This window comes from Macaca mulatta, chromosome 16 (assembly GCF_049350105.2).
Source record: "Macaca mulatta isolate MMU2019108-1 chromosome 16, T2T-MMU8v2.0, whole genome shotgun sequence".
In the NCBI taxonomy this organism is placed as follows: domain Eukaryota; kingdom Metazoa; phylum Chordata; class Mammalia; order Primates; family Cercopithecidae; genus Macaca; species Macaca mulatta.
In genome coordinates this window covers 6,387,678-6,399,756 of record NC_133421.1, presented here as the reverse complement: position 1 = coordinate 6,399,756, position 12,079 = coordinate 6,387,678, and the positions used below count along the sequence as shown (strand labels likewise).

The window sequence follows — 12,079 nt, the reverse complement described above, 5'->3', positions numbered from 1 at the left end:
CATAAAGCCTGGGGAAGGGATGGAAGTCCTTGGGAAAGAAGCACTAAACAGCCCAGTGGAGACAAGGAAGGATTGGTCTCTCTCGTGCTTCGAGCCCAGCAATGATTATTCACTCAGATGTGCCCCGGCAGGTCTTGCTGCTGGAGCCAGTGCTGTTCCTAGACCCAGGCAAGGTGCCATCCTACCCCGACAGGAAACAGGGCAGGAGGTGGGGCTGCCCCGGTGCCTGGTGTTGGGAGGGGCCGGGGGGGAATCTGGGTGTTGGGAGGACAAGGCAGAGTCAGCTAGCTGTGAGGCTGGGGGAGGAGACTTCTCTAGTCTGGGAGAGACCCCTCCTTTCCGAGCTCCTTGTACTTCCAAACAGGCAGGCTTCCTCCTGTTACTAACCATACCTGGACTGACTACACAGGAGCCAGAAAGACTCAGAGAAACCTGTGATAGAGAAAAACAGATGGGGGAAGGGAGAGAAGAGAATGTCAGAGGACACTAGGGAAAGAGAATGGGAACTTGTGGTCTAAAGAGGGAACCAAGTCTGGCCAACATGGTGAAACCCTGTCTCTATTACAAATACAAAAACTAGCCAGGCATGGTAGTGCACACCTGTAATCCCAGCTACTCAGGAGGGTGAGGCATGCGAATCACTTGAGACTGGAAGGCAGAGGTTGCAGTGAGCCGAGACTGTGCCATTGCACTCCAGCCTGGGTGACAGAGCAAGATCTTGTCTCAAAATAAAAAAAAAATTAAATTAAAAATTTTTTTTTTTTTTTAAAAAAGAGGGAACCAACAAGAGCTGGCAGAACAGAATAAAGTCTCAAGCCAAATAACTCCCTTGCCTTGGAAGAGCAAGGCTGCCAGGGTCTTGGAGCCTCTGTTTATCGGGTACCAGTTCAGAGGTCAGTGAGCCTGAGCTGGCCCGGGCGGCCCTCCCTCTCTCCCAGAGGAGAACAATAGGCTTGTTTTCCTGAGCTCTTCCTGTAATCCAGAAGGCCCACACAGAGGAAGAGGGGGCAAAGGCAGTGGCTATACCCAGTGGGGGAGGGGGTATTTAGCCTCCCATAAATTCATTAGCTCCCTTAAAGACACCGCAAAACACCAACAATCTAAGTGTTAAAATAGTGACTGCTATGCAAATGGAGCTTTAAAACCTATCCCTTAGCCCCAGTACCACCAGATTACTAACCCTAAACCCCATCTGTAGGAGATATTCTGAAGCCACCGCAGGGGAGGGGATAAGGGCCTGAGAGACAAGGGGCAGATGGGGTTTCCCCAACAATTTAAGTTCCACAAGGATACAGTACTGGCAGAGATATGGAAGGAGGGGCAAGTATTCTGACAGAAGGGTGGTGTCTTAGGCATCCTTCAATTAGATAGGAGTAGCTAAAGGCTGTGTGTGTGTGTGTGTGTGTGTGTGTGTGTGTGTGTGTGCGCATAAGAAAAGAAATAGGAGGGTATGTGTGTAAGAGAAAGAGCATCTTGGCCGGGCGTGGTGGCTCATGCCTGTAATCCCAGCACTTTGGGAGGCCAAGGCTGGCAGATTTGCCTGAGCTCAGGAGTTCGAGACCACCCTGGGCAACACGGTGAAACCCTATCTCTACTAAAAATACAAAAAATTAGCTGGGCATGGTGGTGTGTACCTGTAGTTCCAGCTACTCAGGAGGCTGAGACATGAGAATGGCTTGAGCCCTGGAGGCAGAGGTTGAAGTGAACAGAGACTGTACCATTACACTCCAGCTTGGGCTACAGAATGAGACTCTGTCTCAAAAAAAAAAAAAAAAAAAAAGAAAGAAAGAAAAAAGAAAAGCATCTTTGCTGCCACCAGTCCACTATCTTTGCACTCACCCTCTGCCATGCCCATCCTTGTCCCCCTCCCCACTCACAGACACGTCCAACAACAGCCCTGAGTATGCTTTGGTTTTCACCATCTTGGGTGCTATGGCCACCATGGTCTCCAGTGGCCTGGGTGCTGCCTACGGCATGGCCAACAATGGCACCGGCATCATGGCCATGTCTGACGTGTGGCCAGAGCCAATCATGAAGTCCATCATCCCAGTGGTCATGGCTGGTATCATCACCATCTATGGCCTAGTGGCGGCTGTCCCCACTGCCAGCTCCCTGAATGATGACATCAGCCTCTACAGCAGTTTCCTCCAGCTGAGCGCTGGCCTGAGTGGCCTGGCAGCCGGCTTTGCCATCATCGTCGTGGGGGACACTGGCAAGTGGGGCACTGCCCAGCAGCCCTAACTATGTGTGGGCATGACACTGATCCTCACCTTTGCCAAGGTGCTCATCCTCTCTACAAAGCAGCCCCTCTCCAAACCCACCAGTCACAGAAGACGATGTAAAGAGCACCCTTCCTCGTTCCGGAACAAACAGCCTGACACGCCTGTGCCGGGCAGCTGGCCCTCAGGAGTTGGTCTTCTAAGTGTACGGTGTCCTGGAGCTCGTCGTCTGTTGGCTAAGCCTTGCCCCCTCCTGCCCCATGCTGTGGACACCTGAGCCTACTCATCACCCATCCAGGTCCCTGACCAGTGAGGACTCAGGCCCCTGGATGCCCCACCCGTCTCCCTTGAGTGCTCTATGTAGAAGGATGAATTAGAGTTGTCACTCTCTCTTCACTGGGTATTTATAAAGCTTTGGCCTGTCCATGCCCCTGCGGAGCAGCCCTTGTCTCCCAACTCTCTGGTAACCTTCAGGTAGAGTGTCACCTCACGGAGGTTCCCATTGCTGAGCCTCCTGGGATGGACCACCCTCTCCAGCCCGGGCTAACAGGCCCAGTGCGGTGGCTGTGTCTGATAAAGTTCTCAGATGTTGGGGGAGGGAAAAAAAAAGAGAGAGAGAGAGAGTGTGTAAGAAAGAGAGAGAAGGCCAGGCGCGGTGGCTCAAGCCTGTAATCCCAGCACTTTGGGAGGCCGAGACGGGCGGATCACGAGGTCAGGAGATCGAGACCATCCTGGCTAACACAGTGAAACCCCGTCTCTACTAAAATACAAAAACTTAGCCGGGCGAGGTGGCAGGCACCTGTAGTCCCAGCTACTCGGGAGGCTGAGGCAGGAGAATGGCGTGAACCCGGGAGGCGGAGCTTGCAGTGAGCTGAGATCAGGCCACTGCACTCCAGCCTGGGCGACAGAGCGAGACTCCGTCTCAAAAAAAAAAAAAAAAAAAAAAAGAAAGAGAGAGAAAATGGGAGTGGGTGTGTGAGCTGGAGATAGGGAAGTGGCAGGAAAAGTCTGGTAAGATTACCTCCTCCTTCCTACCCAGGCAGAGATACTGGACACAGCCCCCCAAGGACCCAAAGGGTAAGTAGAGAGCCAGATGCCTGCCTTTCTCAATGGGAGGTGGCCCTCCCAGGCCTGAAGAAGTCTCCATTTACCCCAGAGCCAGCTAGGAAGCAGGTAGGTAGCACCATCCCCAAGCACCCAGGTGCCTGGGATGAACGGCAGGCCCAAAGCCAAAGCATGAGACAGATTAAATGTTCCTACGGCAGGAGGAGGAGAGCAGGGGTCACCAGCATCTCTTCAATGAGCAAATGAAAGGAAGAGAGAAGGTAGACTGATACCCTCATCAATATCCTACTGTCCATGACATACCATCATCAACTGGACTTTTTTTTTTTTTTTTTTTTGAGACGGAGTCTCGCTCTGTCACCCAGGCTGGAGTGCAGTGGCCGGATCTCAGCTCACTGCAAGCTCCGCCTCCCGGGTTTACACCATTCTCCTGCCTCAGCCTCCCGAGTAGCTGGGACTACAGGCGCCCGCCACCTCGCCCAGCTAGTTTTTTGTATTTTTTTTAGTAGAGACGAGGTTTCACCGTGTTAACCAGGATGGTCTCGATCTTCTGACCTCATGATCCGCCCGTCTCGGCCTCCCAAAGTGCTGGGATTACAGGCTTGAGCCACCACGCCCAGCCTGGACTTTTTTTTTTTTTTGAGACAGAGTCTCGCTTTTGTTGCCCAGGCTGGAGTGCAACAGTGTGATCTCAGCTCACTGCAACCTTTGTCTCCCAGGTTCAAGTGATCCTCCTGCCTCAGCCTCCTGAGTAGCTGGGATTACAGGTGCCTGCTACCACGTCTGGCTGATTTTTTTGTATTTTTAGTAGAGACGGGGTTTCTTTCTTTTTTTTTTTTTTTTTTAAGACGGAGTCTCGCTCTGTCGCCCAGGCTGGAATGCAGTGGCGCAATCTCGGCTCACTGCAAGCTCCGCCTCCCGGGTTCATGCCATTCTTCTGCCTCAGCCGCCCGAGTAGCTGGGACTACAGGCGCCCGCCACCTCGCCTGGCTAATTTTTTGTATTTTCAGTAGAGACGGGGTTTCACCGTGTTAGCCAGGATGGTCTCGATCTCCTGACCTCGTGATCCACCCGCCTCGGCCTCCCAAAGTGCTGGGATTACAGGCGTGAGCCACCATGCCTGGCCAAGACGGGGTTTCACCATCTTGGCCAGGCTGGTCTTGAACTCCTGACCTCAGGTGATCCATCCGCCTCGGCCTCCCAAAGTGCTAGGATTACAGGTGTGAGCCACTGTGACTGGCCTTTTTTTTTTTTAAGACAGGAGTGTGGTGGCACAATCTCAGCTCACTGCCACCTCCCCTTCTAGGTTCAAGTGATTCTCCTGCCTCAGCTTCCTAAGTATAATAAGAGCTGGGACTATAGGTGCCCACCACCACACCCAGCTAATTTTTTGTATTTTTAGTAGAGACAGGGTTTCACCATGTTGGCCAGGCTGGTCTCGAATTGATGACCTCAAGCGATCTGCCCGGCTGGGACTCCCAAAGTGCTGGAACTATAGGAGGGAGCCACTGCGCCCAGCCTGGACTCTTTTTAATGAAGCCTTCAAAAAAAAACTCCTTTTCTCAGCTTTCCTTACTCTCTGAAACAGACTCTCCACTCTGCTAACCCTGCCTCTCACGCTGTGGAACTCAACCGGATCTTTTCATTCTGATTCCACAATGTGAAGTACTTGTCCTCTGTTTATCGATGGCTACCCGTGTTGTGAAGTGTTTTTATGGGAATGAAGCACAGGAGGGGAGGAAATCAGGCCAGTTCTAGAAGTAAAAGGAAGGCAAAGAAACCAGGAAAAAGATTTATGTGACGGGAGGAAGGGCAGTTTATAAATCACTCATGGATCTCTACGCCAGAGGGACGTGTGAGATACACGCATGCACATACGCACTGACTTGCAGGTACATGCAGAGGCAGCAACAAGTCAGGACATGACACATACGTGAATACAGATACCATTCTCATCAGAAACCAGTCAGAGCAGAGGGGCCCTGCCTGGAGCAAGGAGACTGGAGCTAATTCCCCTCCTTCTCTCACAGGCTGATTGTGCTGCCTCCATGTCTAGGTTCCCCACAGATCTGGCTGCCTCCGACAGGGGCCCTGGGCTGGTGGCTGGACCCAGCCTGGAGGTCTTCACAGATGGAGGCCTACAGGAGGTGGCAGCTGACACCTGGAGGGAGCGGGATGAAAGCAGGCAGTGCGGAGTAGAGAAAGCCAGGCGGTGGGGGAGGGAGGGAGGGAGAAGAAGGGACCAGATTCAAGCAGCCTCGCGCTGGTTCTAAAATGGCCACAGCAAGGCAACGGACAGATGGTCCCTTTCTGATGCTGAGCCGGGGAAGTGGGGAAAGGGAAAAGGAAAAAATAAACACCATCACAGTCATAAATTTAAAAATAAACTGAAAAACCTAAAAAATAAACAGCTTGCTTCTGAGGTTCCGTCTGCCTCCAGAACCTTCTAAGGGAAAATATAGAACTGCAGGCCTGGGAGAGCAGCCCCAGCCTCGGGTGTGAAGATGGCTGGAGGTCATTCTAGCCATCCCCTGTCCCCAGCTGGAGCATCTTGCAAAGTCTTCCGGGCAGCGGAGGTGGTATCTCGCCTTTACCTCCCTAGCACTTCTTCCCAAGTCTCACTGTAGGTAAGCAAGGCCATGGCTTTTCAAATGTCAGAGCCGTTTGATTCTGTCTCCTTCCCAAGAGTCAGTTTCTGTCCAACATCAGTGGAATCAAGTTCATCCTCTCACAGTTGTTGCCCCTCCTGCCACCACCCAACTGCCCAGACTTTACAGTTCACAGGGCGCTTTCACAGCCATGACTGCATCTGCACTTAAACCTGCAGGGAAGCTGGGCAGGAATGGCTACCACAGAGAACAGATGAGAAAGCCAGGGCTCTAACAAGTGAAATGTTTGTCAAGGTGAAGCAAGAGCTCAAGCTTGCATAGCCTTCTGATGGCACACAGCAACCACACTGCCCCCACCAACTACTCTGCCCCCACCAACCACACTCCCCCTCCAACCACACTCTCCCACCAACCACACTCCCCCCACCAATCACACTCCCCCACCAATCACACTCCCCTCCCAACCACACTCCCCTGACCAATCACACTCCCTCCACCAACCACACTCCTCCCCCAACCACACTCCCCAACCAACGACACTCCCCCCTCAACCACACTCCTGGACCAACCATACTCCTAGACCAACCACACTCCCCCTACCAACCACACTCCCCCACCAACCACACTCCACCCACCAACCACATTCCACCCACCAACCACACTCCTCCCCCAACCACACTCCTAGACCAACCATACTCCCCCCACCAACCACACTCCCCCACCAACCACACTCCCCCCACCAACCACACTCCACCAACCACACTCCCCCTCAACCACACTCCCCCTCAACCACACTCCTGGACCAACCACACTCCTCCCTCAACCACACTCCCCCCACCAACGACACTCCTCCCCCAACCACGCTCCCCCTCAACCACACTCCCCCTCAACCACACTCCTGGACCAACCACACTCCACCTCAACCACACTCCCCCACCAACCACACTCCCCCCACCAACCACACTCCCCCCCCCAACCACACTCCCCGGACCAACCACGCTCCCCCCACCAACCACACTCCCTCCACCAACCACACTCCCCAACCAACCACACTTCCCCACCAACCACATTCCACCCACCAACCACACTCCCCCTCAACCACACTCCTGGACCAACCACACTCCTGGACCAACCACACTCCCCCTAACAACCACACTCCCCCCACCAACCACACTCCCCCACCAACCACACTCCCCCCACCAACCACACTCCCCCCAACCACACTCCTCCACCAACCATACTCCCTCCACCAACCACACTCCCCCACCAACCATACTCCCCCCACCAAACACATTCCCCCACCAACCATACTCCCCCCATCAAACATATTCCCCCACCAACCATACTCCCCCCACCACCAACCACACTCCTTCCACCAACCACACTCCCCAACCAACCACTTTCCTGGACCAACCACACTCCACCCACCAACCACACTCCCCCCACCAACCACACTCCCCAACCAACCACTTTCCTGGACCAACCACACTCCCCCCACCAACCACACTCCTCCCACCAACCACACTCCCCCACCAACCACACTCCCCCCACCAAACACATTCCCCCACCAACCATACTCCCCCCACCAACCACACTCCTCCCACCAACCACACTCCCCAACCAACCACTTTCCTGGACCAACCACACTCCACCCACCAACCACACTTCCCCCACCAACCACACTCCTCTCACCAACCACACTCCCCAACCACCAATTTCCTGGACCAACCACACTCCCCCCACCAACCACACTCCTCCCACCAACCACACTCCCCCACCAACCACACTCCCCCCACCAACCACTTTCCTGGACCAACCACACTCCACCCACCAACCACACTTCCCCCACCAACCACACTCCTCCCACCAACCACACTCCCCCACCAACCACACTCCCCCCACCAACCACACTCCCCCCACCAACCACACTCCCCCCACCAACCACACTCCCCCACCAACCAAACTCCCCCCACCAACCACACTCCCCCCACCAACCACACTCCCCCACCAACCACACTCCCCCACCAACCACACTCCCCCCACCAACCACACTCCCCCCACCAACCACACTCTCCCCACCAACCACACTCCCTGACCAACTACACTCCCCAAACCAACCACACTCCCCCTCAACCACACTCCTGGACCAACCACACTCCTAGACCAACCACACTCCCCCTACCAACCACACTCCTGGACCAACCACACTCCCCCACCAACCACACTCCACCCACCAACCACACTCCTCCCCCAACCACATTCCTGGACCAACTACATTCCTGGACCAACCAGACTCCCCCCACCAACCACACTCCCCCACCAACCACACTCCCCCCACCAACCACACTCCCCCCACCAACCACACTCCCCCACCAACCACACTCCCCCTCAACCACACTCTCCCCACCAACCACACTCCCCCTCAACCACACTCTCCCCACCAACCACACTCCTCCCCCAACCACACTCCCCCCACCAACCACACTCCTCCACCAACCATGCTCCCCCTTAACCACACTCCCCCTCAACCACACTCTCCCCACCAACCACACTCCCCCTCAACCACACTCTCCCCACCAACCACACTCCCCCTCAACCACACTCTCCCCACCAACCACACTCCTCTCCCAACCACACTCCCCCACCAACCATGCTCCCCCTCAACCACGTTCTCCCTCAACCACACTCCCCCCACCAACCACACTCCCCCTCAACCACACTCTCCCCACCAACTACACTCCTGGACCAACTACACTCCTGGACCAACCACACTCCCCCCACCAACCATACTCCCCCCACCAACTACACTGCACCCACCAATCACACTGTCCCCACCGAGTAGATTCCATTTCCCTCTGTGGGCTAAACAGGTTCTTCCTCAGGCTCACATATGACTGCTGTACAGCTGAATATTCCAGCTATGGTTTACCTGGAGCCTTGCCAATTCTCGTGGTGTGACGTTTGGTTCTTGCTGGCGTGGGGATGAGGCAGAGGGGCAGGAGCACTGCACTAACTAGTGGCTTTCGCTCCGTTCCTTCTCACTCCTGGGTCTCCACATGCTGTTCACTCTTGCAAGTTCATCACTCTCCTCCTCTTTACCTGGATGCCTCGTGCCCGTGCCTCCCAACCTCCACTGAGACAATGTCACCTCCAGGAAGTGCCCCTGACGATCCTCTCCTCCCACAATACCCTGTACTGACCCTTTCATGACACCAATTACATTTTCGTGATTGATTCTCTTATCTGTCTCCTCTGCTAGACTAAGTTCTTGGAGGTCAGGGCTGCCCTCAATACCTGTCTGTGGAATGAATGAATACAGAAATAAAAGAAAGCTGGTGTTATCTAGAAAACTCTCCCTCCTTCCTTAATGCAGCAGTTTCTAACACTAGTTTTGGATTATCTCCATCCTTCCAAAATAATCCTTGAATATTCACTTAAGTGGAATGCATTAGAGCAGCTACTAAAAGTGAAAATTCATGCTAGTCACATGAATCAGCACCTTATAATTTATATGCTCGGTCAATGTTTTACCAGAGTGGACTTTCTTAGTTCTTTTTCTTTGAGGCAGAGTCTCACTGTGTTGCCTAGGCTGGAGTGCAATGACACGATCTTGGCTCACTGCAACCTCCGCCTGCAAGGTTCAAGTGATTCTCCTGCCTCAGCCTCCCAAGTAGCTGGGATTACAGGCACAAGCCACCACGCCCAGCTAATTTTTGTTTTTGTTTTTTTGTTTTTTGTTTTTTTTTTTGAGACGGAGTCTTGCTGTGTCACCCAGGCTGGAGTGCAGTGGCGCGATCTCAGCTCACTGCAAGCTCCACCTCCCGGGTTTACGCCATTCTCCTGCCTCAGCCTCCGAGTAGCTGGGACTACAGGCGCCCGCCACCACGCCCGGCTAGTTTTTTGTATTTTTAGTAGAGACGGGGTTTCACCGTGTTAGCCAGGATGGTCTCGATCTCCTGACCTCGTGATCCACCCGCCTCGGCCTCCCAAAGTGCTGGGATTACAGGCTTGAGCCACCGCGCCCGGCCTTATTTTTGTATTTTCAGTAGAGACAGGGTTTCACTTTGTTGGTCAGGCTGGTCTTGAACTCCTGACCTCAGGTGATCCACCCACCTTGGCCTCCTAAAGTGCTGGGATTCCAGGCGTGAGCCACCGTGCCTGGCCCGAGAGTGGACTTTCTCAAGGCAGGAAATTCCTATATGGTTGGCAAAAACCAAACGGGAACACTAATAATGGCCCAAAGAGGTCGGGAGACAACACGGCCAGGAGAGATGAAGGGAAGGCTTCCTGGAGGAGAGAAGAGTCAGCACAGTGGAAAGGAGAGGGAAACGGGCAGAGGCTGGGCTGGATGAGAAGGGCCAAAGAAGTCCCCATCGCGGGGGGCAGACAGCGAGCAGGAAGCCTCTAAGATGGAAGAGGGTAACTCGGGGGTAGGCTTTCTTAGCTGAGGCCAACAGCAAGACAGGAGCGTGGTGAAATGGAACGATAGGGAATGCTTAGTGTTTACTGTACTAAGAATCAGAAGGCCTGGGCACTGGTTCTGACTCCTCTGTATAAAAATCACTTAACCTCTTGGAGGCTCTTTTCCTTACCTACCCAGGCCCATTTCATAAGAATTCACCGATGTAAAAACATTTTAACATCCATAAAGTGCTACAAATTTGCATAGAGTCATTATGAAGAAACTGGCTCCCACTGAGCAAGGCAAAACTGTGGCAAAAAGTGATTTACTGAAACTGTTGGCATTGCTGGGATTTAGGGTGAAGTGCGGCAGTTCAGGAGAGAAGAAACGAGACAAAGAGCAGAACTGACAGGAGGGCAGGTGAGAGAGAAGGGAGGAAAACAGATCTGTGGCCTCAGAGGCTGACAGGCAGGGAGGAGGGGCAGTCCCTGGGGAGCGGACACCAGAGAGAGCAAGGAAGGGCACGGCATGGCAGTGGGAGGGGGCAGAAAGGAGATGCCAGGTCTGTTCTGGCTGGCAGATACTAAGCTAACAGAGGAGGACAACACCAGTCATCGGGGGCTGGATAATAATAAGGCTTCTTGCTGCTGGTTTTCAATTGCAGCACAAACAGATCATTATACCTTATTGCCAGCCTCCTCCTGCGGGAGTCAGGTGTCCACAAATCCAAGGGAAGAGACTAGGGAAGCTTTATGACCAAGAAAACTTGTGACCTGCACCCATATGATTTCGCATTCCAGAAGACCAATGAGACGCCATGAGAGAAAACGGGACTGAAAGCTCTGAAGGACAAGGGGACAGGAAAAGAGACCCTGGAAGGAGTGGGGGAGGGTGCGAAGCTGAGTCAGCTGGAGGAAGAACAGGTAGAGGGTGGGGCCAGCAGGAAGGGGAGGAAGGACTGTCTGAATCACACTCTGAGAAAGAACAGGGTTCCTCTCCAAAGGGTGGAGACCAGATATTCTCTGGCCCCACCAAGGACCAACCCAGGATAAATTACAGCTGAAGAGACAGCAGGTGAGACAGATGGGGAACTTCCTGACCAGCAGGATGGAGCAAACATGTTCACTCAACTTTTCACTGGGCCTGTCTCTCCTGTTTATCCTAAGACACCTTCCCAGACACTTTTCATGCCAACTCTGTGGTCTGGTGAACCAGCTCAGGTATTCATTCAACAAACACTGAGTGTCAGCTATGTACAGGCGCTGCTAGATACTAGAATGTGGCGTTGAACAAAACAGAAATGGTCCCTTCTTCCTTCATGGAGCTTACAGTCTAGTCAAGGAAGCAGATGTTAGAGACATAATTACATAACACCTGTGAGACTCTGATGAAACAGTATAGAGTGCTATCAGAACGACTCAAGGAGGCTGCAGCGAGCCAAGCTTGCGCCACTGCACTCCAGCCCAGATGGCAGAGGGAGACAGTATCTCAAAAAAAAAGATGAAGAAGAAGAAAAGATTAAAGGGAGGTCATGATGGGGAAGGGAGCCAGGAAGGGCCTGCTAAGGAAGTGATATTTAAGCTGAGACCAGCCGGGCACGGTGGCTCACACCTGTAATCCCAACACTTTGGGAGGCCGAGACGGGCAGATCACCTGAGGCCGAGAGTTCGAGACTAGCCAGACCAACATGGAGAAACCCCGTCTCTACTAAAAATGTAAAAAATTAGCCGGGCATGGTGGCGGGCACCTGTCATCCCAGCTACTCGGAAGGCTGAGGCAGAAGA

The 12,079-nt window shown here is 53.5% G+C and overlaps 1 protein-coding gene, 1 long non-coding RNA gene and 1 pseudogene across 52 annotated transcripts in view; 2 read left to right on the top strand and 1 right to left on the bottom strand.

Annotated features, from left to right (window-relative positions):
• MINK1 (misshapen like kinase 1) overlaps positions 1-12,079 on the bottom strand; it is a 71,011-nt gene that overhangs the window by 39,775 nt on the left and 19,157 nt on the right. The gene's annotated exons all lie outside the window — the stretch shown is intronic.
• Positions 759-3,160, top strand: LOC144335258 (V-type proton ATPase 16 kDa proteolipid subunit c pseudogene; annotated as a pseudogene). Its single transcript, XR_013405986.1, has one exon. The product of XR_013405986.1 is annotated as a V-type proton ATPase 16 kDa proteolipid subunit c pseudogene (transcript).
• On the top strand, positions 9,610-11,756 carry LOC144335283 (uncharacterized). Its single transcript, XR_013406013.1, has 2 exons — positions 9,610-9,804; positions 9,940-11,756. It is a non-coding gene; the product is annotated as an uncharacterized LOC144335283 (long non-coding RNA).